This window comes from Lissotriton vulgaris, chromosome 4_1 (assembly GCF_964263255.1).
Source record: "Lissotriton vulgaris chromosome 4_1, aLisVul1.2, whole genome shotgun sequence".
In the NCBI taxonomy this organism is placed as follows: Eukaryota; Metazoa; Chordata; class Amphibia; order Caudata; family Salamandridae; genus Lissotriton; species Lissotriton vulgaris.
Window position 1 is genome coordinate 1,301,425,526 of NC_141691.1, and position 26,271 is coordinate 1,301,451,796.

The 26,271-nt window shown below is 35.2% G+C and overlaps 10 non-coding genes across 10 annotated transcripts; all 10 read right to left on the reverse strand.

Annotated features, from left to right (window-relative positions):
* Positions 1-617: 617 nt before the first annotated feature.
* TRNAI-AAU (transfer RNA isoleucine (anticodon AAU)) lies at positions 618-691 on the reverse strand. Its single transcript has one exon. It is a non-coding gene; the product is annotated as a tRNA-Ile (tRNA).
* A 1,652-nt stretch (positions 692-2,343) lies between these two features.
* Positions 2,344-2,417, reverse strand: TRNAI-AAU (transfer RNA isoleucine (anticodon AAU)). The gene has a single exon. It is a non-coding gene; the product is annotated as a tRNA-Ile (tRNA).
* A 4,241-nt stretch (positions 2,418-6,658) lies between these two features.
* Positions 6,659-6,732, reverse strand: TRNAI-AAU (transfer RNA isoleucine (anticodon AAU)). Its single transcript has one exon. It is a non-coding gene; the product is annotated as a tRNA-Ile (tRNA).
* Positions 6,733-7,520: 788 nt separating this feature from the next.
* Positions 7,521-7,594, reverse strand: TRNAI-AAU (transfer RNA isoleucine (anticodon AAU)). The gene has a single exon. It is a non-coding gene; the product is annotated as a tRNA-Ile (tRNA).
* Positions 7,595-8,383: 789 nt separating this feature from the next.
* On the reverse strand, positions 8,384-8,457 carry TRNAI-AAU (transfer RNA isoleucine (anticodon AAU)). Its single transcript has one exon. It is a non-coding gene; the product is annotated as a tRNA-Ile (tRNA).
* A 788-nt stretch (positions 8,458-9,245) lies between these two features.
* TRNAI-AAU (transfer RNA isoleucine (anticodon AAU)) lies at positions 9,246-9,319 on the reverse strand. Its single transcript has one exon. It is a non-coding gene; the product is annotated as a tRNA-Ile (tRNA).
* A 789-nt stretch (positions 9,320-10,108) lies between these two features.
* TRNAI-AAU (transfer RNA isoleucine (anticodon AAU)) lies at positions 10,109-10,182 on the reverse strand. Its single transcript has one exon. It is a non-coding gene; the product is annotated as a tRNA-Ile (tRNA).
* A 1,652-nt stretch (positions 10,183-11,834) lies between these two features.
* On the reverse strand, positions 11,835-11,908 carry TRNAI-AAU (transfer RNA isoleucine (anticodon AAU)). Its single transcript has one exon. It is a non-coding gene; the product is annotated as a tRNA-Ile (tRNA).
* Positions 11,909-16,148: 4,240 nt separating this feature from the next.
* On the reverse strand, positions 16,149-16,222 carry TRNAI-AAU (transfer RNA isoleucine (anticodon AAU)). Its single transcript has one exon. It is a non-coding gene; the product is annotated as a tRNA-Ile (tRNA).
* A 3,060-nt stretch (positions 16,223-19,282) lies between these two features.
* On the reverse strand, positions 19,283-19,356 carry TRNAI-AAU (transfer RNA isoleucine (anticodon AAU)). Its single transcript has one exon. It is a non-coding gene; the product is annotated as a tRNA-Ile (tRNA).
* Positions 19,357-26,271: the final 6,915 nt, after the last annotated feature.

Genomic DNA, 26,271 nt, shown 5'->3' on the forward strand with positions numbered 1-26,271 from the left:
TACTTAGTATTAGAACTTAGAACCATTAATGTTTTTTCCATGTGTTTTAGCAATAAATAACAATTCATCACCTATATGCAATTGATTCATCTAATCATTCCATCAGCTTCCCCTCAAAGGAAATATAGACATACACATTATACAGAAGAAAATACATCTATTTTCAACATTAAAGGAGCATCACTTATTGGCTTGGAGACTGATTGAAAGTATGTCCTTGGCATTTTTAACTTTATGCTCTAAAGACTAAACTAATAGGCTCACTAAATATATAGCATACTATTGAAGAAATAGCAGATGATGAAGTGCTACTGATTGTTAACCCGGGATAGTTGGAAAGCTTATATTCAGCTGTTTACATTCATACTATCTTTATATTTCATCAACAAGACAAAACAAAAATGACCTCAATAAATTGCAATAAATAAGAGATTTAGTTACTTGGCGTTAGAACTTAGAACCAATTATAGATATTCCAGGAGCTTTCAGAATGATAATTAATTCTACAACTATATCAAATGTATTCATCCAATCCTTCAAGTAGCTTTTGATCCAAGGTGATAAACAGTCAAAAATGAGACACAAGAAAAATTAATCTTTTTTCAAACAATTAAACTTGGCCTGTACAGGGATCGAACCTGTGACCTTGGCGTTATTAGCACCACGCTCTAACCATCTGAGCTAACAGGCCGGTCTGCACAAATTCCTGGAAGTCCAGCATATGAAGAAGTGCTAATGATAGTTAACCCGGGAGATTTGGAAAGCTTAATTTCGGAGGTTTACCATGAAGTTATAAATATATAATATCAACATGAAGAAACTAATATGACTTTAGAAAAATTACAATACAAAAGAGATGTTCATACTTAGTGTTAGAACTTAGAGCCATTAATGTTTTGTCCATGTGTTTTAGCAATAAATAACAATTCATCACCTATATGCAATTGATTCATCTAATCATTGTGTCAGCTTCCCCTCGAAGGAAATATAGACATACAAATGATACTGAAGAAAATACATCTATTTTCAACATTAAAGGAGCATCACTTATTGGCTTGGAGACTGATTGAAAGTATGTCCTTGGCATTTTTAACTTTATGCTCTAAAGACTAAACTAATAGGCTCACTAAATATATAGCATACTATTGAAGAAATAGCAGATGATGAAGTGCTACTGATTGTTAACCCAGGATAGTTGGAAAGCTTATATTCAGCTGTTTACATTCATACTATCTTTATATTTCATCAACAAGACAAAACAAAAATGACCTCAATAAATTGCAATAAATAAGAGATTTAGTTACTTGGCGTTAGAACTTAGAACCAATTATAGATATTCCAGGAGCTTTCAGAATGATAATTAATTCTACAACTATATCAAATGTATTCATCCAATCCTTCAAGTAGCTTTTGATCCAAGGTGATAAACAGTCAAAAATGAGACACAAGAAAAATGTATCTTTTTACAAACAATTAAACTTGGCCTGTACAGGGATCGGACCTGTGACCTTGGCGTTATTAGCACCACGCTCTAACCATCTGAGCTAACAGGCCATTTTGCACAAATTCCTGGAAGTCCAGCATATGAAGAAGTGCTAATGATAGTTAACCCGGGAGATTTGGAAAGCTTAATTTCAGAGGTGTACCATGAAGTTATAAATATAAATTATCAACATGAAGAAACTAATATGACTTTAGAAAAATTACAATACAAAAGAGATTTTCATACTTAGTGTTAGAACTTAGAACCTTTAATGTTTTTTCCATGTGTTTTAGCAATAAATAACAATTCATCACCTATATGCAATTGATTCATCTAATCATTGTGTCAGCTTCCCCTCGAAGGAAATATAGACATACAAATGATACTGAAGAAAATACATCTATTTTCAACATTAAAGGAGCATCAAGTATTGGCTTAGAGACTGATTGAAAGTATGTTCTTGGCATTGTTAACTTTATGCTCTAAAGACTAAACTAATAGGCTCAATAAATATATAGCATACTATTGAAGAAATAGCAGATGATGAAGTGCTACCGATTGTTAACCCGGGATAGTTGGAAAGCTTATATTCAGCTGTTTACATTCATACTATCTTTATATTTCATCAACAAGACAAAACAAAAATGACCTCAATAAATTGCAATAAATAAGAGATTTAGTTACTTGGCGTTAGAACTTAGAACCATTAATAGATATTCCAGGAGCTTTCAGAATAATAATTAATTCTACAACTATATCAAATGCATTCATCCAATCCTTCAAGCAGCGTTTGATCCAAGGTGATAAACAGTCAAAAATGAGACACAAGAAAAATTAATCTTTTTTCAAACAATTAAACTTGGCCTGTACAGGGATCGAACCTGTGACCTTGGCGTTATTAGCACCACGCTCTAACCATCTGAGCTAACAGGCCATTTTGCACAAACTCCTGGAAGTCCAGCATATGAAGAAGTGCTAATGATAGTTAACCCGGGAGATTTGGAAAGCTTAATTTCGGAGGTGTACCATGAAGTTATAAATATAAATTATCAACATGAAGAAACTAATATGACTTTAGAAAAATTACAATACAAAAGAGATTTTCATACTTAGTGTTAGAACTTAGAACCATTAATGTTTTTCCCATGTGTTTTAGCAATAAATAACAATTCATCACCTATATGCAATTGATTCATCTAATCATTCTATCAGCTTCCCCTCAAAGGAAATATAGACATACACATTATACAGAAGAAAATACATCTATTTTCAACATTAAAGGAGCATCACTTATTGGCTTGGAGACTGATTGAAAGTATGTCCTTGGCATTTTTAACTTTATGCTCTAAAGACTAAACTAATAGGCTCACTAAATATATAGCATACTATTGAAGAAATAGCAGATGATGAAGTGCTACTGATTGTTAACCCGGGATAGTTGGAAAGCTTATATTCAGCTGTTTACATTCATACTATCTTTATATTTCATCAACAAGACAAAAAAAAAATGACCTCAATAAATTGCAATAAATAAGAGATTTAGTTACTTGGCGTTAGAACTTAGAACCAATTATAGATATTCCAGGAGCTTTCAGAATGATAATTAATTCTACAACTATATCAAATGTATTCATCCAATCCTTCAAGTAGCTTTTGATCCAAGGTGATAAACAGTCAAAAATGAGACACAAGAAAAATTTATCTTTTTACAAACAATTAAACTTGGCCTGTACAGGGATCGGACCTGTGACCTTGGCGTTATTAGCACCACGCTCTAACCATCTGAGCTAACAGGCCATTTTGCACAAATTCCTGGAAGTCCAGCATATGAAGAAGTGCTAATGATAGTTAACCCGGGAGATTTGGAAAGCTTAATTTCAGAGTTGTACCATGAAGTTATAAATATAAATTATCAACATGAAGAAACTAATATGACTTTAGAAAAATTACAATACAAAAGAGATGTTCATACTTAGTGTTAGAACTTAGAACCATTAATGTTTTTTCCATGTGTTTTAGCAATAAATAACAATTCATCACCTATATGCAATTGATTCATCTATACATTCTATCAGCTTCCCCTCAAAGGAAATATAGACATACACATTATACAGAAGAAAATACATCTATTTTCAACATTAAAGGAGCATCAAGTATTGGCTTGAAGACTGATTGAAAGTATGTCCTTGGCATTTTTAACTTTATGCTCTACAGACTAAACTAATAGGCTCAATAAATACATAGCATACTATTGAAGAAATAGCAGATGATGAAGTGCTACCGATTGTTAACCCGGGATAGTTGGAAAGCTTATATTCAGCTGTTTACATTCATACTATCTTTATATTTCATCAACAAGACAAAACAAAAATGACCTCAATAAATTGCAATAAATAAGAGATTTAGTTACTTGGCGTTAGAACTTAGAACCATTAATAGATATTTCAGGAGCTTTCAGAATAATAATTAATTCTACAACTATATCAAATGTATTCATCCAATCCTTCAAGTAGCTTTTGATCCAAGGTGATAAACAGTCAAAAATGAGACACAAGAAAAATGTATCTTTTTACAAACAATTAAACTTGGCCTGTACAGGGATCGGACCTGTGACCTTGGCGTTATTAGCACCACGCTCTAACCATCTGAGCTAACAGGCCATTTTGCACAAATTCCTGGAAGTCCAGCATATGAAGAAGTGCTAATGATAGTTAACCCGGGAGATTTGGAAAGCTTAATTTCAGAGGTGTACCATGAAGTTATAAATATAAATTATCAACATGAAGAAACTAATATGACTTTAGAAAAATTACAATACAAAAGAGATTTTCATACTTAGTGTTAGAACTTAGAACCATTAATGTTTTTTCCATGTGTTTTAGCAATAAATAACAATTCATCACCTATATGCAATTGATTCATCTAATCATTGTCTCAGCTTCCCCTCGAAGGAAATATAGACATACAAATGATACTGAAGAAAATACATCTATTTTCAACATTAAAGGAGCATCAAGTATTGGCTTAGAGACTGATTGAAAGTATGTTCTTGGAATTGTTAACTTTATGCTCTAAAGACTAAACTAATAGGCTCAATAAATATATAGCATACTATTGAAGAAATAGCAGATGATGAAGTGCTACCGATTGTTAACCCGGGATAGTTGGAAAGCTTATATTCAGCTGTTTACATTCATACTATCTTTATATTTCATCAACAAGACAAAACAAAAATGACCTCAATAAATTGCAATAAATAAGAGATTTAGTTACTTGGTGTTAGAACTTAGAACCATTATTAAATATTCCAGGAGCTTTCAGAATAATAATTAATTCTACAACTATATCAAATGTATTCATCCAATCCTTCAAGCATCGTTTGATCCAAGGTGATAAACAGTCAATAATGAGACACAAGAAAAATTAATCTTTTTTCAAACAATTAAACTTGGCCTGTACAGGGATCGAACCTGTGACCTTAGCGTTATTAGCACCACGCTCTAACCATCTGAGCTAACAGGCCGGTCTGCACAAATTCCTGGAAGTCCAGCATATGAAGAAGTGCTAATGATAGTTAACCCGGGAGATTTGGAAAGCTTAATTTCGGAGGTTTACCATGAAGTTATAAATATATAATATCAACATGAAGAAACTAATATGACTTTAGAAAAATTACAATACAAAAGAGATGTTCATACTTAGTGTTAGAACTTAGAGCCATTAATGTTTTTTCCATGTGTTTTAGCAATAAATAACAATTCATCACCTATATGCAATTGATTCATCTAATCATTGTGTCAGCTTCCCCTCGAAGGAAATATAGACATACAAATGATACTGAAGAAAATACATCTATTTTCAACATTAAAGGAGCATCACTTATTGGCTTGGAGACTGATTGAAAGTATGTCCTTGGCATTTTTAACTTTATGCTCTAAAGCCTAAACTAATAGGCTCACTAAATATATAGCATACTATTGCAGAAATAGCAGATGATGAAGTGCTACCGATTGTTAACCCGGGATAGTTGGAAAGCTTATATTCAGCTGTTTACATTCATACTATCTTTATATTTCATCAACAAGACAAAACAAAAATGACCTCAATAAATTGCAATAAATAAGAGGTTTAGTTACTTGGCGTTAGAACTTAGAACCATTAATAGATATTCCAGGAGCTTTCAGAATAATAATTAATTCTACAACTATATCAAATGCATTCATCCAATCCTTCAAGCAGCGTTTGATCCAAGGTGATAAACAGTCAAAAATGAGACACAAGAAAAATTAATCTTTTTTCAAACAATTAAACTAGGCCTGTACAGGGATCGGACCTGTGACCTTGGCGTTATTAGCACCACGCTCTAACCATCTGAGCTAACAGGCCATTTTGCACAAATTCCTGGAAGTCCAGCATATGAAGAAGTGCTAATGATAGTTAACCCGGGAGATTTGGAAAGCTTAATTTCAGAGGTGTACCATGAAGTTATAAATATAAATTATCAACATGAAGAAACTAATATGACTTTAGAAAAATTACAATACAAAAGAGATTTTCATACTTAGTGTTAGAACTTAGAACCATTAATGTTTTTTCCATGTGTTTCAGCAATAAATAACAATTTATCACCTATATGCAATTGATTCATCTATACATTCTATCAGCTTCCCCTCAAAGGAAATATAGACATACACATTATACAGAAGAAAATACATCTATTTTCAACATTAAAGGAGCATCAAGTATTGGCTTGAAGACTGATTGAAAGTATGTCCTTGACATTTTTAACTTTATGCTCTACAGACTAAACTAATAGGCTCAATAAATACATAGCATACTATTGAAGAAATAGCAGATGATGAAGTGCTACCGATTGTTAACCCGGGATAGTTGGAAAGCTTATATTCAGCTGTTTACATTCATACTATCTTTATATTTCATCAACAAGACAAAACAAAAATGACCTCAATAAATTGCAATAAATAAGAGATTTAGTTACTTGGCGTTAGAACTTAGAACCATTAATAGATATTTCAGGAGCTTTCAGAATAATAATTAATTCTACAACTATATCAAATGTATTCATCCAATCCTTCAAGCAGCGTTTGATCCAAGGTGATAAACAGTCAAAAATGAGACACAAGAAACATTTATCTTTTTACAAACAATTAAACTTGGCCTGTACAGGGATCGAACCTGTGACCTTGGCGTTATTAGCACCACGCTCTAACCATCTGAGCTAACAGGCCATTTTGCACAAATTACTGGAAGTCCAGCATATGAAGAAGTGCTAATGATAGTTAACCCGGGAGATTTGGAAAGCTTAATTTCAGAGGTTTACCATGAAGTTATAAATGTATAATATCAACATGAAGAAACTTATATGACTTTAAAAAAATTACAATACAAAAGAGATTTTCATACTTAGTGTTAGAACTTAGAACCATTAATGTTTTTTCCATGTGTTTTAGCAATAAATAACAATTCATCACCTATATGCAATTGATTCATTTAATCATTATATCAGCTTCCCCTCAAAGGAAATATAGAGATACACATGATACAGAAGAAAATACATCTATTTTCAACATTAAAGGAGCATCAAGTATTGGCTTGGAGACTGATTGAAAGTATGTTCTTGCATTGTTAACTTTATGCTCTAAAGACTAAACTAATAGGCTCAATAAATATATAGCATACTATTGAAGAAATAGCAGATGATGAAGTGCTACCGATTGTTAACCCGGGATAGTTGGAAAGCTTATATTCAGCTGTTTACATTCATACTATTTTTATATTTCATCAACAAGACAAAACAAAAATGACCTCAATAAATTGCAATAAATAAGAGATTTAGTTACTTGGTGTTAGAACTTAGAACCATTAATAGATATTCCAGGAGCTTTCAGAATAATAATTAATTCTACAACTATATCAAATGTATTCATCCAATCCTTCAAGTAGCTTTTGATCCAAGGTGATAAACAGTCAAAAATGAGACACAAGAAAAATTAATCTTTTTTCAAACAATTAAACTTGGCCTGTACAGGGATCGAACCTGTGACCTTGGCGTTATTAGCACCACGCTCTAACCATCTGAGCTAACAGGCCGGTCTGCACAAATTCCTGGAAGTCCAGCATATGAAGAAGTGCTAATGATAGTTAACCCGGGAGATTTGGAAAGCTTAATTTCGGAGGTTTACCATGAAGTTATAAATATATAATATCAACATGAAGAAACTAATATGACTTTAGAAAAATTACAATACAAAAGAGATGTTCATACTTAGTGTTAGAACTTAGAGCCATTAATGTTTTGTCCATGTGTTTTAGCAATAAATAACAATTCATCACCTATATGCAATTGATTCATCTAATCATTGTGTCAGCTTCCCCTCGAAGGAAATATAGACATACAAATGATACTGAAGAAAATACATCTATTTTCAACATTAAAGGAGCATCACTTATTGGCTTGGAGACTGATTGAAAGTATGTCCTTGGCATTTTTAACTTTATGCTCTAAAGACTAAACTAATAGGCTCACTAAATATATAGCATACTATTGAAGAAATAGCAGATGATGAAGTGCTACTGATTGTTAACCCGGGATAGTTGGAAAGCTTATATTCAGCTGTTTACATTCATACTATCTTTATATTTCATCAACAAGACAAAACAAAAATGACCTCAATAAATTGCAATAAATAAGAGATTTAGTTACTTGGCGTTAGAACTTAGAACCAATTATAGATATTCCAGGAGCTTTCAGAATGATAATTAATTCTACAACTATATCAAATGTATTCATCCAATCCTTCAAGTAGCTTTTGATCCAAGGTGATAAACAGTCAAAAATGAGACACAAGAAACATTTATCTTTTTACAAACAATTAAACTTGGCCTGTACAGGGATCGAACCTGTGACCTTGGCGTTATTAGCACCACGCTCTAACCATCTGAGCTAACAGGCCATTTTGCACAAATTACTGGAAGTCCAGCATATGAAGAAGTGCTAATGATAGTTAACCCGGGAGATTTGGAAAGCTTAATTTCAGAGGTTTACCATGAAGTTATAAATGTATAATATCAACATGAAGAAACTTATATGACTTTAAAAAAATTACAATACAAAAGAGATTTTCATACTTAGTGTTAGAACTTAGAACCATTAATGTTTTTTCCATGTGTTTTAGCAATAAATAACAATTCATCACCTATATGCAATTGATTCATTTAATCATTATATCAGCTTCCCCTCAAAGGAAATATAGAGATACACATGATACAGAAGAAAATACATCTATTTTCAACATTAAAGGAGCATCAAGTATTGGCTTGGAGACTGATTGAAAGTATGTTCTTGCATTGTTAACTTTATGCTCTAAAGACTAAACTAATAGGCTCAATAAATATATAGCATACTATTGAAGAAATAGCAGATGATGAAGTGCTACCGATTGTTAACCCGGGATAGTTGGAAAGCTTATATTCAGCTGTTTACATTCATACTATTTTTATATTTCATCAACAAGACAAAACAAAAATGACCTCAATAAATTGCAATAAATAAGAGATTTAGTTACTTGGTGTTAGAACTTAGAACCATTAATAGATATTCCAGGAGCTTTCAGAATAATAATTAATTCTACAACTATATCAAATGTATTCATCCAATCCTTCAAGTAGCTTTTGATCCAAGGTGATAAACAGTCAAAAATGAGACACAAGAAAAATTAATCTTTTTTCAAACAATTAAACTTGGCCTGTACAGGGATCGAACCTGTGACCTTGGCGTTATTAGCACCACGCTCTAACCATCTGAGCTAACAGGCCGGTCTGCACAAATTCCTGGAAGTCCAGCATATGAAGAAGTGCTAATGATAGTTAACCCGGGAGATTTGGAAAGCTTAATTTCGGAGGTTTACCATGAAGTTATAAATATATAATATCAACATGAAGAAACTAATATGACTTTAGAAAAATTACAATACAAAAGAGATGTTCATACTTAGTGTTAGAACTTAGAGCCATTAATGTTTTGTCCATGTGTTTTAGCAATAAATAACAATTCATCACCTATATGCAATTGATTCATCTAATCATTGTGTCAGCTTCCCCTCGAAGGAAATATAGACATACAAATGATACTGAAGAAAATACATCTATTTTCAACATTAAAGGAGCATCACTTATTGGCTTGGAGACTGATTGAAAGTATGTCCTTGGCATTTTTAACTTTATGCTCTAAAGACTAAACTAATAGGCTCACTAAATATATAGCATACTATTGAAGAAATAGCAGATGATGAAGTGCTACTGATTGTTAACCCGGGATAGTTGGAAAGCTTATATTCAGCTGTTTACATTCATACTATCTTTATATTTCATCAACAAGACAAAACAAAAATGACCTCAATAAATTGCAATAAATAAGAGATTTAGTTACTTGGCGTTAGAACTTAGAACCAATTATAGATATTCCAGGAGCTTTCAGAATGATAATTAATTCTACAACTATATCAAATGTATTCATCCAATCCTTCAAGTAGCTTTTGATCCAAGGTGATAAACAGTCAAAAATGAGACACAAGAAAAATTAATCTTTTTTCAAACAATTAAACTTGGCCTGTACAGGGATCGAACCTGTGACCTTGGCGTTATTAGCACCACGCTCTAACCATCTGAGCTAACAGGCCGGTCTGCACAAATTCCTGGAAGTCCAGCATATGAAGAAGTGCTAATGATAGTTAACCCGGGAGATTTGGAAAGCTTAATTTCGGAGGTTTACCATGAAGTTATAAATATATAATATCAACATGAAGAAACTAATATGACTTTAGAAAAATTACAATACAAAAGAGATGTTCATACTTAGTGTTAGAACTTAGAGCCATTAATGTTTTTTCCATGTGTTTTAGCAATAAATAACAATTCATCACCTATATGCAATTGATTCATCTAATCATTGTGTCAGCTTCCCCTCGAAGGAAATATAGACATACAAATGATACTGAAGAAAATACATCTATTTTCAACATTAAAGGAGCATCACTTATTGGCTTGGAGACTGATTGAAAGTATGTCCTTGGCATTTTTAACTTTATGCTCTAAAGACTAAACTAATAGGCTCACTAAATATATAGCATACTATTGCAGAAATAGCAGATGATGAAGTGCTACTGATTGTTAACCCAGGATAGTTGGAAAGCTTATATTCAGCTGTTTACATTCATACTATCTTTATATTTCATCAACAAGACAAAACAAAAATGACCTCAATAAATTGCAATAAATAAGAGATTTAGTTACTTGGCGTTAGAACTTAGAACCAATTATAGATATTCCAGGAGCTTTCAGAATGATAATTAATTCTACAACTATATCAAATGTATTCATCCAATCCTTCAAGTAGCTTTTGATCCAAGGTGATAAACAGTCAAAAATGAGACACAAGAAAAATGTATCTTTTTACAAACAATTAAACTTGGCCTGTACAGGGATCGGACCTGTGACCTTGGCGTTATTAGCACCACGCTCTAACCATCTGAGCTAACAGGCCATTTTGCACAAATTCCTGGAAGTCCAGCATATGAAGAAGTGCTAATGATAGTTAACCCGGGAGATTTGGAAAGCTTAATTTCAGAGGTGTACCATGAAGTTATAAATATAAATTATCAACATGAAGAAACTAATATGACTTTAGAAAAATTACAATACAAAAGAGATTTTCATACTTAGTGTTAGAACTTAGAACCTTTAATGTTTTTTCCATGTGTTTTAGCAATAAATAACAATTCATCACCTATATGCAATTGATTCATCTAATCATTGTGTCAGCTTCCCCTCGAAGGAAATATAGACATACAAATGATACTGAAGAAAATACATCTATTTTCAACATTAAAGGAGCATCAAGTATTGGCTTAGAGACTGATTGAAAGTATGTTCTTGGCATTGTTAACTTTATGCTCTAAAGACTAAACTAATAGGCTCAATAAATATATAGCATACTATTGAAGAAATAGCAGATGATGAAGTGCTACCGATTGTTAACCCGGGATAGTTGGAAAGCTTATATTCAGCTGTTTACATTCATACTATCTTTATATTTCATCAACAAGACAAAACAAAAATGACCTCAATAAATTGCAATAAATAAGAGATTTAGTTACTTGGCGTTAGAACTTAGAACCATTAATAGATATTCCAGGAGCTTTCAGAATAATAATTAATTCTACAACTATATCAAATGCATTCATCCAATCCTTCAAGCAGCGTTTGATCCAAGGTGATAAACAGTCAAAAATGAGACACAAGAAAAATTAATCTTTTTTCAAACAATTAAACTTGGCCTGTACAGGGATCGAACCTGTGACCTTGGCGTTATTAGCACCACGCTCTAACCATCTGAGCTAACAGGCCATTTTGCACAAATTCCTGGAAGTCCAGCATATGAAGAAGTGCTAATGATAGTTAACCCGGGAGATTTGGAAAGCTTAATTTCGGAGGTGTACCATGAAGTTATAAATATAAATTATCAACATGAAGAAACTAATATGACTTTAGAAAAATTACAATACAAAAGAGATTTTCATACTTAGTGTTAGAACTTAGAACCATTAATGTTTTTCCCATGTGTTTTAGCAATAAATAACAATTCATCACCTATATGCAATTGATTCATCTAATCATTCTATCAGCTTCCCCTCAAAGGAAATATAGACATACACATTATACAGAAGAAAATACATCTATTTTCAACATTAAAGGAGCATCACTTATTGGCTTGGAGACTGATTGAAAGTATGTCCTTGGCATTTTTAACTTTATGCTCTAAAGACTAAACTAATAGGCTCACTAAATATATAGCATACTATTGAAGAAATAGCAGATGATGAAGTGCTACTGATTGTTAACCCGGGATAGTTGGAAAGCTTATATTCAGCTGTTTACATTCATACTATCTTTATATTTCATCAACAAGACAAAAAAAAATGACCTCAATAAATTGCAATAAATAAGAGATTTAGTTACTTGGCGTTAGAACTTAGAACCAATTATAGATATTCCAGGAGCTTTCAGAATGATAATTAATTCTACAACTATATCAAATGTATTCATCCAATCCTTCAAGTAGCTTTTGATCCAAGGTGATAAACAGTCAAAAATGAGACACAAGAAAAATTTATCTTTTTACAAACAATTAAACTTGGCCTGTACAGGGATCGGACCTGTGACCTTGGCGTTATTAGCACCACGCTCTAACCATCTGAGCTAACAGGCCATTTTGCACAAATTCCTGGAAGTCCAGCATATGAAGAAGTGCTAATGATAGTTAACCCGGGAGATTTGGAAAGCTTAATTTCAGAGTTGTACCATGAAGTTATAAATATAAATTATCAACATGAAGAAACTAATATGACTTTAGAAAAATTACAATACAAAAGAGATGTTCATACTTAGTGTTAGAACTTAGAACCATTAATGTTTTTTCCATGTGTTTTAGCAATAAATAACAATTCATCACCTATATGCAATTGATTCATCTATACATTCTATCAGCTTCCCCTCAAAAGAAATATAGACATACACATTATACAGAAGAAAATACATCTATTTTCAACATTAAAGGAGCATCAAGTATTGGCTTGAAGACTGATTGAAAGTATGTCCTTGGCATTTTTAACTTTATGCTCTACAGACTAAACTAATAGGCTCAATAAATACATAGCATACTATTGAAGAAATAGCAGATGATGAAGTGCTACCGATTGTTAACCCGGGATAGTTGGAAAGCTTATATTCAGCTGTTTACATTCATACTATCTTTATATTTCATCAACAAGACAAAACAAAAATGACCTCAATAAATTGCAATAAATAAGAGATTTAGTTACTTGGCGTTAGAACTTAGAACCATTAATAGATATTTCAGGAGCTTTCAGAATAATAATTAATTCTACAACTATATCAAATGTATTCATCCAATCCTTCAAGTAGCTTTTGATCCAAGGTGATAAACAGTCAAAAATGAGACACAAGAAAAATGTATATTTTTACAAACAATTAAACTTGGCCTGTACAGGGATCGGACCTGTGACCTTGGCGTTATTAGCACCACGCTCTAACCATCTGAGCTAACAGGCCATTTTGCACAAATTCCTGGAAGTCCAGCATATGAAGAAGTGCTAATGATAGTTAACCCGGGAGATTTGGAAAGCTTAATTTCAGAGGTGTACCATGAAGTTATAAATATAAATTATCAACATGAAGAAACTAATATGACTTTAGAAAAATTACAATACAAAAGAGATTTTCATACTTAGTGTTAGAACTTAGAACCATTAATGTTTTTTCCATGTGTTTTAGCAATAAATAACAATTCATCACCTATATGCAATTGATTCATCTAATCATTGTGTCAGCTTCCCCTCGAAGGAAATATAGACATACAAATGATACTGAAGAAAATATATCTATTTTCAACATTAAAGGAGCATCAAGTATTGGCTTAGAGACTGATTGAAAGTATGTTCTTGGAATTGTTAACTTTATGCTCTAAAGACTAAACTAATAGGCTCAATAAATATATAGCATACTATTGAAGAAATAGCAGATGATGAAGTGCTACCGATTGTTAACCCGGGATAGTTGGAAAGCTTATATTCAGCTGTTTACATTCATACTATCTTTATATTTCATCAACAAGACAAAACAAAAATGACCTCAATAAATTGCAATAAATAAGAGATTTAGTTACTTGGTGTTAGAACTTAGAACCATTATTAAATATTCCAGGAGCTTTCAGAATAATAATTAATTCTACAACTATATCAAATGTATTCATCCAATCCTTCAAGCATCGTTTGATCCAAGGTGATAAACAGTCAAAAATGAGACACAAGAAAAATTAATCTTTTTTCAAACAATTAAACTTGGCCTGTACAGGGATCGAACCTGTGACCTTAGCGTTATTAGCACCACGCTCTAACCATCTGAGCTAACAGGCCGGTCTGCACAAATTCCTGGAAGTCCAGCATATGAAGAAGTGCTAATGATAGTTAACCCGGGAGATTTGGAAAGCTTAATTTCGGAGGTTTACCATGAAGTTATAAATATATAATATCAACATGAAGAAACTAATATGACTTTAGAAAAATTACAATACAAAAGAGATGTTCATACTTAGTGTTAGAACTTAGAGCCATTAATGTTTTTTCCATGTGTTTTAGCAATAAATAACAATTCATCACCTATATGCAATTGATTCATCTAATCATTGTGTCAGCTTCCCCTCGAAGGAAATATAGACATACAAATGATACTGAAGAAAATACATCTATTTTCAACATTAAAGGAGCATCACTTATTGGCTTGGAGACTGATTGAAAGTATGTCCTTGGCATTTTTAACTTTATGCTCTAAAGACTAAACTAATAGGCTCACTAAATATATAGCATACTATTGCAGAAATAGCAGATGATGAAGTGCTACCGATTGTTAACCCGGGATAGTTGGAAAGCTTATATTCAGCTGTTTACATTCATACTATCTTTATATTTCATCAACAAGACAAAACAAAAATGACCTCAATAAATTGCAATAAATAAGAGGTTTAGTTACTTGGCGTTAGAACTTAGAACCATTAATAGATATTCCAGGAGCTTTCAGAATAATAATTAATTCTACAACTATATCAAATGCATTCATCCAATCCTTCAAGCAGCGTTTGATCCAAGGTGATAAACAGTCAAAAATGAGACACAAGAAAAATTAATCTTTTTTCAAACAATTAAACTAGGCCTGTACAGGGATCGGACCTGTGACCTTGGCGTTATTAGCACCACGCTCTAACCATCTGAGCTAACAGGCCATTTTGCACAAATTCCTGGAAGTCCAGCATATGAAGAAGTGCTAATGATAGTTAACCCGGGAGATTTGGAAAGCTTAATTTCAGAGGTGTACCATGAAGTTATAAATATAAATTATCAACATGAAGAAACTAATATGACTTTAGAAAAATTACAATACAAAAGAGATTTTTATACTTAGTGTTAGAACTTAGAACCATTAATGTTTTTTCCATGTGTTTTAGCAATAAATAACAATTTATCACCTATATGCAATTGATTCATCTATACATTCTATCAGCTTCCCCTCAAAGGAAATATAGACATACACATTATACAGAAGAAAATACATCTATTTTCAACATTAAAGGAGCATCAAGTATTGGCTTGAAGACTGATTGAAAGTATGTCCTTGACATTTTTAACTTTATGCTCTACAGACTAAACTAATAGGCTCAATAAATACATAGCATACTATTGAAGAAATAGCAGATGATGAAGTGCTACCGATTGTTAACCCGGGATAGTTGGAAAGCTTATATTCAGCTGTTTACATTCATACTATCTTTATATTTCATCAACAAGACAAAACAAAAATGACCTCAATAAATTGCAATAAATAAGAGATTTAGTTACTTGGCGTTAGAACTTAGAACCATTAATAGATATTTCAGGAGCTTTCAGAATAATAATTAATTCTACAACTATATCAAATGTATTCATCCAATCCTTCAAGCAGCGTTTGATCCAAGGTGATAAACAGTCAAAAATGAGACACAAGAAACATTTATCTTTTTACAAACAATTAAACTTGGCCTGTACAGGGATCGAACCTGTGACCTTGGCGTTATTAGCACCACGCTCTAACCATCTGAGCTAACAGGCCATTTTGCACAAATTACTGGAAGTCCAGCATATGAAGAAGTGCTAATGATAGTTAACCCGGGAGATTTGGAAAGCTTAATTTCAGAGGTTTACCATGAAGTTATAAATGTATAATATCAACATGAAGAAACTTATATGACTTTAAAAAAATTACAATACAAAAGAGATTTTCATACTTAGTGTTAGAACTTAGAACCATTAATGTTTTTTCCATGTGTTTTAGCAATAAATAACAATTCATCACCTATATGCAATTGATTCATTTAATCATTATATCAGCTTCCCCTCAAAGGAAATATAGAGATACACATGATACAGAAGAAAATACATCTATTTTCAACATTAAAGGAGCATCAAGTATTGGCTTGGAGACTGATTGAAAGTATGTTCTTGCATTGTTAACTTTATGCTCTAAAGACTAAACTAATAGGCTCAATAAATATATAGCATACTATTGAAGAAATAGCAGATGATGAAGTGCTACCGATTGTTAACCCGGGATAGTTGGAAAGCTTATATTCAGCTGTTTACATTCATACTATTTTTATATTTCATCAACAAGACAAAACAAAAATGACCTCAATAAATTGCAATAAATAAGAGATTTAGTTACTTGGTGTTAGAACTTAGAACCATTAATAGATATTCCAGGAGCTTTCAGAATAATAATTAATTCTACAACTATATCAAATGTATTCATCCAATCCTTCAAGCATCGTTTGATCCAAGGTGATAAACAGTCAAAAATGAGACACAAGAAAAATTAATCTTTTTTCAAACAATTAAACTTGGCCTGTACAGGGATCGAACCTGTGACCTTGGCGTTATTAGCACCACGCTCTAACAATCTGAGCTAACAGGCCGGTCTGCACAAATTTTTGGAAGTCCAGCATATGAAGAAGTGCTAATGATAGTTAACCCGGGAGATTTGGAAAGCTTAATTTCGGAGGTTTACCATGAAGTTATAAATATATAATATCAACATGAAGAAACTAATATGACTTTAGAAAAATTACAATACAAAAGAGATTTTCATACTTAGTGTTAGAACTTAGAGCCATTAATGTTTTTTCCATGTGTTTTAGCAATAAATAACAATTCATCACCTATATGCAATTGATTCATCTAATCATTGTGTCAGCTTCCCCTCGAAGGAAATATAGACATACAAATGATACTGAAGAAAATACATCTATTTTCAACATTAAAGGAGCATCAAGTATTGGCTTAGAGACTGATTGAAAGTATGTTCTTGGCATTGTTAACTTTATGCTCTAAAGACTAAACTAATAGGCTCAATAAATATATAGCATACTATTGAAGAAATAGCAGATGATGAAGTGCTACCGATTGTTAACCCGGGATAGTTGGAAAGCTTATATTCAGCTGTTTACATTCACACTATCTATATATTTCATCAACAAGACAAAACAAAAATGACCTCAATAAATTGCAATAAATAAGAGATTTAGTTACTGGGCGTTAGAACTTAGAACCATTAATAGATATTCCAGGAGCTTTCAGAATGATAATTAATTCTACAACTATATCAAATGTATTCATCCAATCCTTCAAGTAGCTTTTGATCCAAGGTGATAAACAGTCAAAAATGAGACACAAGAAAAATGTATCTTTTTACAAACAATTAAACTTGGCCTGCACAGGGATCGGACCTGTGACCTTGGCGTTATTAGCACCACGCTCTAACCATCTGAGCTAACAGGCCATTTTGCACAAATTCCTGGAAGTCCAGCATATGAAGAAGTGCTAATAATAGTTAACCCGGGAGATTTGGAAAGCTTAATTTCAGAGGTGTACCATGAAGTTATAAATATAAATTATCAACATGAAGAAACTAATATGACTTTAGAAAAATTACAATACAAAAGAGATTTTCATACTTAGTGTTAGAACTTAGAACCATTAATGTTTTTTCCATGTGTTTTAGCAATAAATAACAATTCATCACCTATATGCAAAAAATGACCTCCATAAATTGCAATAAATAAGAGATTTAGTTACTTGGTGTTAGAACTTAGAACCATTAATAGATATTCCAGGAGCTTTCAGAATAATAATTAATTCTACAACTATATCAAATGTATTCATCCAATCCTTCAAGCATCGTTTGATCCAAGGTGATAAACAGTCAAAAATGAGACACAAGAAAAATTAATCTTTTTTCAAACAATTAAACTTGGCCTGTACAGGGATCGAACCTGTGACCTTGGCGTTATTAGCACCACGCTTTAACCATCTGAGCTAACAGGCCGGTCTGCACAAATTCCTGGAAGTCCAGCATATGAAGAAGTGCTAATGATAGTTAACCCGGGCGATTTGGAAAGCTTAATTTCGGAGGTTTACCATGAAGTTATAAATATATAATATCAACATGAAGAAACTAATATGACTTTAGAAAAATTACAATACAAAAGAGATTTTCATACTTAGTGTTAGAACTTAGAGCCATTAATGTTTTTTCCATGTGTTTTAGCAATAAATAACAATTCATCACCTATATGCAATTGATTCATCTAATCATTGTGTCAGCTTCCCCTCGAAGGAAATATAGACATACAAATGATACTGAAGAAAATACATCTATTTTCAACATTAAAGGAGCATCAAGTATTGGCTTAGAGACTGATTGAAAGTATGTTCTTGGCATTGTTAACGTTATGCTCTAAAGACTAAACTAATAGGCTCAATAAATATATAGCATAATATTGAAGAAATAGCAGATGATGAAGTGCTACCGATTGTTAACCCGGGATAGTTGGAAAGCTTATATTCAGCTGTTTAGATTCATACTATCTTTATATTTCATCAACAAGACAAAACAAAAATGACCTCAATAAATTGCAATAAATAAGAGATTTAGTTACTTGGCGTTAGAACTTAGAACCATTAATAGATATTCCAGGAGCTTTCAGAATAATAATTAATTCTACAACTATATCTAATGCATTCATCCAATCCTTCAAGCAGCGTTTGATCCAAGGTGATAAACAGTCAAAAATGAGACACAAGAAAAGTTAATCTTTTTTCAAACACTTAAACTTGGCCTGTACAGGGATTGAACCTGTGACCTTGGCGTTATTAGCACCACGCTCTAACCATCTGAGCTAACAGGCCATTTTGCACAAATTCCTGGAAGTCCAGCATATGAAGAAGTGCTAATGATAGTTAACCCGGGAGATTTGGAAAGCTTAATTTCGGAGGTGTACCATGAAGTTATAAATATAAATTATCAACATGAAGAAACTAAGATGACTTTAGAAAAATTACAATACAAAAGAGATTTTCATACTTAGTGTTAGAACTTAGAACCATTAATGTTTTTTCCATGTGTTTTAGCAATAAATAACAATTCATCACCTATATGCAATTGATTCATCTAATCATTCTATCAGCTTCCCCTCAAAGGAAATATAGACATACACATTATACAGAAGAAAATACATCTATTTTCAACATTAAAGGAGCATCACTTATTGGCTTGGAGACTGATTGAAAGTATGTCCTTGGCATTTTTAACTTTATGCTCTAAAGACTAAACTAATAGGCTCACTAAATATATAGCATACTATTGAAGAAATAGCAGATGATGAAGTGCTACTGATTGTTAACCCGGGATAGTTGGAAAGCTTATATTCAGCTGTTTACATTCATACTATCTTTATATTTCATCAACAAGACAAAACAAAAATGACCTCAATAAATTGCAATAAATAAGAGATTTAGTTACTTGGCGTTAGAACTTAGAACCAATTATAGATATTCCAGGAGCTTTCAGAATGATAATTAATTCTACAACTATATCAAATGTATTCATCCAATCCTTCAAGTAGCTTTTGATCCAAGGTGAGAAACAGTCAAAAATGAGACACAAGAAAAATGTACCTTTTTACAAACAATTAAACTTGGCCTGTACAGGGATCGGACCTGTGACCTTGGCGTTATTAGCACCACGCTCTAAGCATCTGAGCTAACAGGCCATTTTGCACAAATTCCTGGAAGTCCAGCATATGAAGAAGTGCTAATGATAGTTAACCCGGGAGATTTGGAAAGCTTAATTTCAGAGGTGTACCATGAAGTTATAAATATAAATTATCAACATGAAGAAACTAATATGACTTTAGAAAAATTACAATACAAAAGAGATTTTCATACTTAGTGTTAGAACTTAGAACCATTAATGTTTTTTCCATGTGTTTTAGCAATAAATAACAATTCATCACCTATATGCAATTGATTCATCTAATCATTGTGTCAGCTTCCCCTCGAAGGAAATATAGACATACAAATGATACTGAAGAAAATACATCTATTTTCAACATTAAAGGAGCATCACTTATTGGCTTGGAGACTGATTGAAAGTATGTCCTTGGCATTTTTAACTTTATGCTCTACAGACTAAACTAATAGGCTCAATAAATACATAGCATACTATTGAAGAAATAGCAGATGATGAAGTGCTACTGATTGTTAACCCGGGATAGTTGGAAAGCTTATATTCAGCTGTTTACATTCATACTATTTTTATATTTCATCAACAAGACAAAACAAAAATGACCTCAATAAATTGCAATAAATAAGAGATTTAGTTAGTTGGTGTTAGAACTTAGAACCATTAATAAATATTCCAGGAGCTTTCAGAATAATAATTAATTCTACAACTATATCAAATGTATTCATCCAATCCTTCAAGCATCGTTTGATCCAAGGTGATAAACAGTCAAAAATGAGACACAAGAAAAATTAATCTTTTTTCAAACAATTAAACTTGGCCTGTACAGGGATCGAACCTGTGACCTTGGCATTATTAGCACCACGCTCTAACCATCTGAGCTAACAGGCCGGTCTGCACAAATTCCTGGAAGTCCAGCATATGAAGAAGTGCTAATGATAGTTAACCCGGGAGATTTGGAAAGCTTAATTTCGGAGGTTTACCATGAAGTTATAAATATATAATATCAACATGAAGAAACTAATATGACTTTAGAAAAATTACAATACAAAAGAGATGTTCATACTTAGTGTTAGAACTTAGAGCCATTAATGTTTTTTCCATGTGTTTTAGCAATAAATAACAATTCATCACCTATATGCAATTGATTCATCTAATCATTGTGTCAGCTTCCCCTCGAAGGAAATATAGACATACAAATGATACTGAAGAAAATACATCTATTTTCAACATTAAAGGAGCATCACTTATTGGCTTGGAGACTGATTGAAAGTATGTCCTTGGCATTTTTAACTTTATGCTCTAAAGACTAAACTAATAGGCTCACTAAATATATAGCATACTATTGCAGAAATAGCAGATGATGAAGTGCTACTGATTGTTAACCCAGGATAGTTGGAAAGCTTATATTCAGCTGTTTACATTCATACTATCTTTATATTTCATCAACAAGACAAAACAAAAATGACCTCAATAAATTGCAATAAATAAGAGATTTAGTTACTTGGCGTTAGAACTTAGAACCATTAATAGATATTTCAGGAGCTTTCAGAATAATAATTAATTCTACAACTATATCAAATGTATTCATCCAATCCTTCAAGTAGCTTTTGATCCAAGGTGATAAACAGTCAAAAATGAGACACAAGAAAAATGTATCTTTTTACAAACAATTAAACTTGGCCTGTACAGGGATCGGACCTGTGCCCTTGGCGTTATTAGCACCATGCTCTAACCATCTGAGCTAACAGGCCATTTTGCACAAATTCCTGGAAGTCCAGCATATGAAGAAGTGCTAATGATAGTTAACCCGGGAGATTTGGAAAGCTTAATTTCAGAGGTGTACCATGAAGTTATAAATATAAATTATCAACATGAAGAAACTAATATGACTTTAGAAAAATTACAATACAAAAGAGATTTTCATACTTAGTGTTAGAACTTAGAACCTTTAATGTTTTTTCCATGTGTTTTAGCAATAAATAACAATTCATCATCTATATGCAATTGATTCATCTAATCATTGTGTCAGCTTCCCCTCGAAGGAAATATAGACATACAAATGATACTGAAGAAAATACATCTATTTTCAACATTAAAGGAGCATCAAGTATTGGCTTAGAGACTGATTGAAAGTATGTTCTTGGCATTGTTAACTTTATGCTCTAAAGACTAAACTAATAGGCTCAATAAATATATAGCATACTATTGAAGAAATAGCAGATGATGAAGTGCTACCGATTGTTAACCCGGGATAGTTGGAAAGCTTATATTCAGCTGTTTACATTCATACTATCTTTATATTTCATCAACAAGACAAAACAAAAATGACCTCAATAAATTGCAATAAATAAGAGGTTTAGTTACTTGGCGTTAGAACTTAGAACCATTAATAGATATTCCAGGAGCTTTCAGAATAATAATTAATTCTACAACTATATCAAATGCATTCATCCAATCCTTCAAGCAGCGTTTGATCCAAGGTGATAAACAGTCAAAAATGAGACACAAGAAAAATTAATCTTTTTTCAAACAATTAAACTTGGCCTGTACAGGGATCGAACCTGTGACCTTGGCGTTATTAGCACCACGCTCTAACCATCTGAGCTAACAGGCTATTTTGCACAAATTCCTGGAAGTCCAGCATATGAAGAAGTGCTAATGATAGTTAACCCGGGAGATTTGGAAAGCTTAATTTCGGAGGTGTACCATGAAGTTATAAATATAAATTATCAACATGAAGAAACTAATATGACTTTAGAAAAATTACAATACAAAAGAGATTTTCATACTTAGTGTTAGAACTTAGAACCATTAATGTTTTTCCCATGTGTTTTAGCAATAAATAACAATTCATCACCTATATGCAATTGATTCATCTAATCATTCTATCAGCTTCCCCTCAAAGGAAATATAGACATACACATTATACAGAAGAAAATACATCTATTTTGAACATTAAAGGAGCATCACTTATTGGCTTGGAGACTGATTGAAAGTATGTCCTTGGCATTTTTAACTTTATGCTCTAAAGACTAAACTAATAGGCTCACTAAATATATAGCATACTATTGAAGAAATAGCAGATGATGAAGTGCTACTGATTGTTAACCCGGGATAGTTGGAAAGCTTATATTCAGCTGTTTACATTCATACTATCTTTATATTTCATCAACAAGACAAAACAAAAATGACCTCAATAAATTGCAATAAATAAGAGATTTAGTTACTTGGCGTTAGAACTTAGAACCAATTATAGATATTCCAGGAGCTTTCAGAATGATAATTAATTCTACAACTATATCAAATGTATTCATCCAATCCTTCAAGTAGCTTTTGATCCAAGGTGATAAACAGTCAAAAATGAGACACAAGAAAAATGTATCTTTTTACAAACAATTAAACTTGGCCTGTACAGGGATCGGACCTGTGACCTTGGCGTTATTAGCACCACGCTCTTACCATCTGAGCTAACAGGCCATTTTGCACAAATTCCTGGAAGTCCAGCATATGAAGAAGTGCTAATGATAGTTAACCCGGGAGATTTGGAAAGCTTAATTTCAGAGGTGTACCATGAAGTTATAAATATAAATTATCAACATGAAGAAACTAATATGACTTTAGAAAAATTACAATACAAAAGAGATTTTCATACTTAGTGTTAGAACTTAGAACCATTAATGTTTTTTCCATGTGTTTTAGCAATAAATAACAATTCATCACCTATATGCAATTGATTCATCTATACCAGGGGTCTCCAACCCTGGTCCTGGCGAGCACCTCCCAGGCCGGATTTTTGGGATATCCCCATCTGGGGAATCACGGTTCGATCCCCGGCGCCGGCGGCAGATCAGAGTGCCCAGGACGGGGTCCGCGGGTCCCGGGCAGTCCTCCCTTCGGGCGTCCGTGCCTGAGAGCTCCGGTGGTCCACCCCGCGCCTGAGGCCCAGCCGGGGTCCCGGAGCCCTGCCTTGCGTGGGCAGGCAGGCAGGAGCCCTACCGCGAAGGCTCGGGGTGGGAAGCACTTTCGATCCCAGCCATCTGGTCTCACGCAATGCTTTCCAATGGGGCGACCAGGTGGCTGGGGTTCCCTGGAAGTCCCGATGAGGTGCCATTTGCCTCCCCGATGCCAGCGAGGGCTCCAGGAGGTCGGGTACTTTCGCGCCTTGGGTCCCCTCTGTCACCTCATGTGCACGGATTAAAAGAAAAGAGGGTAATTTTTCTCCGGATTACTAGGGAGAGGGTCAGTCAGACCTCCGTGTGGTCTGGTGATTCTGAATCAGGGGAAGGCAGGGCACCCCTCCCAGGCTGGTGAGTGGGACTCCATGATTGGAATAGGCACCGAGGCGAAAATTATCAGTTCCGTGGGATTTTGAGCCCAAGACCCGCCGAGGCGGGGAATCGAACCCTGGTCCCGGGCTAGACCTCTGCATCAGGGTCTGACTCGCTAACCATTGAGCCACACTTCTCCACTGCATGGCCGAGTGCCTGGGACGGGCCTTCACTTTCGCGTCCGCCCTGCAGATGGTCTTTCCTGTCCGTTGCCACCGCGGACGGTCTTTCCCGTCCGCCATCATAATCGGCCCCATCGTCCCTGGCTATGTTAAGGCTATGTTAAGGGTGACCCGTTAAGCCTGGGGTAAATTAGGATGGCGGATGGTCTTTCCCGTCCGCCGCGGACGGAGGCAGGCAGGCAGGCAGGAAAGGCAGGCAGGAGCCCTACCACGAAGGCTCGGGGTGTGAAGCACTTTCGATCCCGGCCATCTGGTCACACGCAATGCTTTCCGATGGGGGAGACCAGATGGCCAAACTTCCCTGGAAGTCCCGATGAGGTGCCATTTGCCTCCCGGATCCCAGCGAGGGCTCCAGGAGGTCGGGTACTTTTGCGCCTTGGGTCCCCTCTGTCACCTCGAGTGCACGGATTACAAGAAAGGGGGGTAATTTTCCTCCGGATTAGTAGGGAGAGGGTCAGTCAGACCTCCGTGTGGTCTTGCGATTCTGAATCAGGGGAAGGCAGGACCCGGGCATGCCCGCCGGGGCCCCCAGGGGCCCGGGTACGTACCTGCCGCTCAGCCCCCTTGCCGATGGGCCTTTTCCTCCGAGTTTGCTCAGGCAGGCCTCCGCGAGGTCTGGCCATGCTGAGACGGGGCCAGGCAGCACCCGGGCCAGCCCGCCGGGGCCCCCAGGGGCCCGGGAACGCACCTGCCTCTCAGCCCCTTCCCGATGGTTCCTTTTCTCCGAGTTTTTTTCCTACATTCCGACCTCCGATAGGTCCGGTGGTTCTGAATCCGGGGAAGGCAGGACCCGGGCCCGCCCGCCGGGGCCCCCAGGGGCCCGGGTACGCACCTGCCTCTCAGCCCCATCGCCGATGGGCCTTTTCCTCCGAGTTTGCTCAGGCAGGCCTCCGCGAGGTCTGGCCATGCTGAGACAGGGCCAGGCAGCACCCGGGCCCGCCTGCCTGTGCTGGCGGTCCCCTTCCTGGGGACCAGATGGGATGTGCCCCGGGCAACACCTCCCAGGCATCCGGGGCTCCCTCCTCCGACCCGCGGCGTGGGGAAGAGCCTGGGACGGGCTCCATGGGTCCTGGGACGGGCTCCATGGGTCCCGGGCCCTGCAACCCCAGAGCCCTGCTGCTCTGGAGCCCTGCAGCCCGCGAGCCCTGGAGCCCTGGAGCCCTGGAGCCCTGGAGCCCTGGAGCCCTGGAGTCCCGGAGCCCTGCAGCCGTGGAGCCCTGCAGTCCCCGAGCCCTGCAGTCCCAGAGCCCAGGGGCCCCGCAGCTCCTGAGCCCTACAGGCCCGGGGCAGACAGATTGGCGTCATTTCGTTCCTGGCCATCTGGTCGCCCCTCTCGCCTCGGCCATCTGGTCGCCCGCGAAGCTTTCCTATGGTGTGACCAGATGGCCGGACTTCCCTGGAAGTCCCGATGGGGTGCCACTCGCCTCCCAGGTCCCAGCGAGGACTCCAGGAGGTCGGGCACTTTTGCGCCCTGGGTCCCCTCTGTCACCTCGTGTGCACGGATTACAAGAAATGGGGGTAATTTTCCTCCGGATTGGTAGGGACAAGGTATTCTGGGACCCCCCTC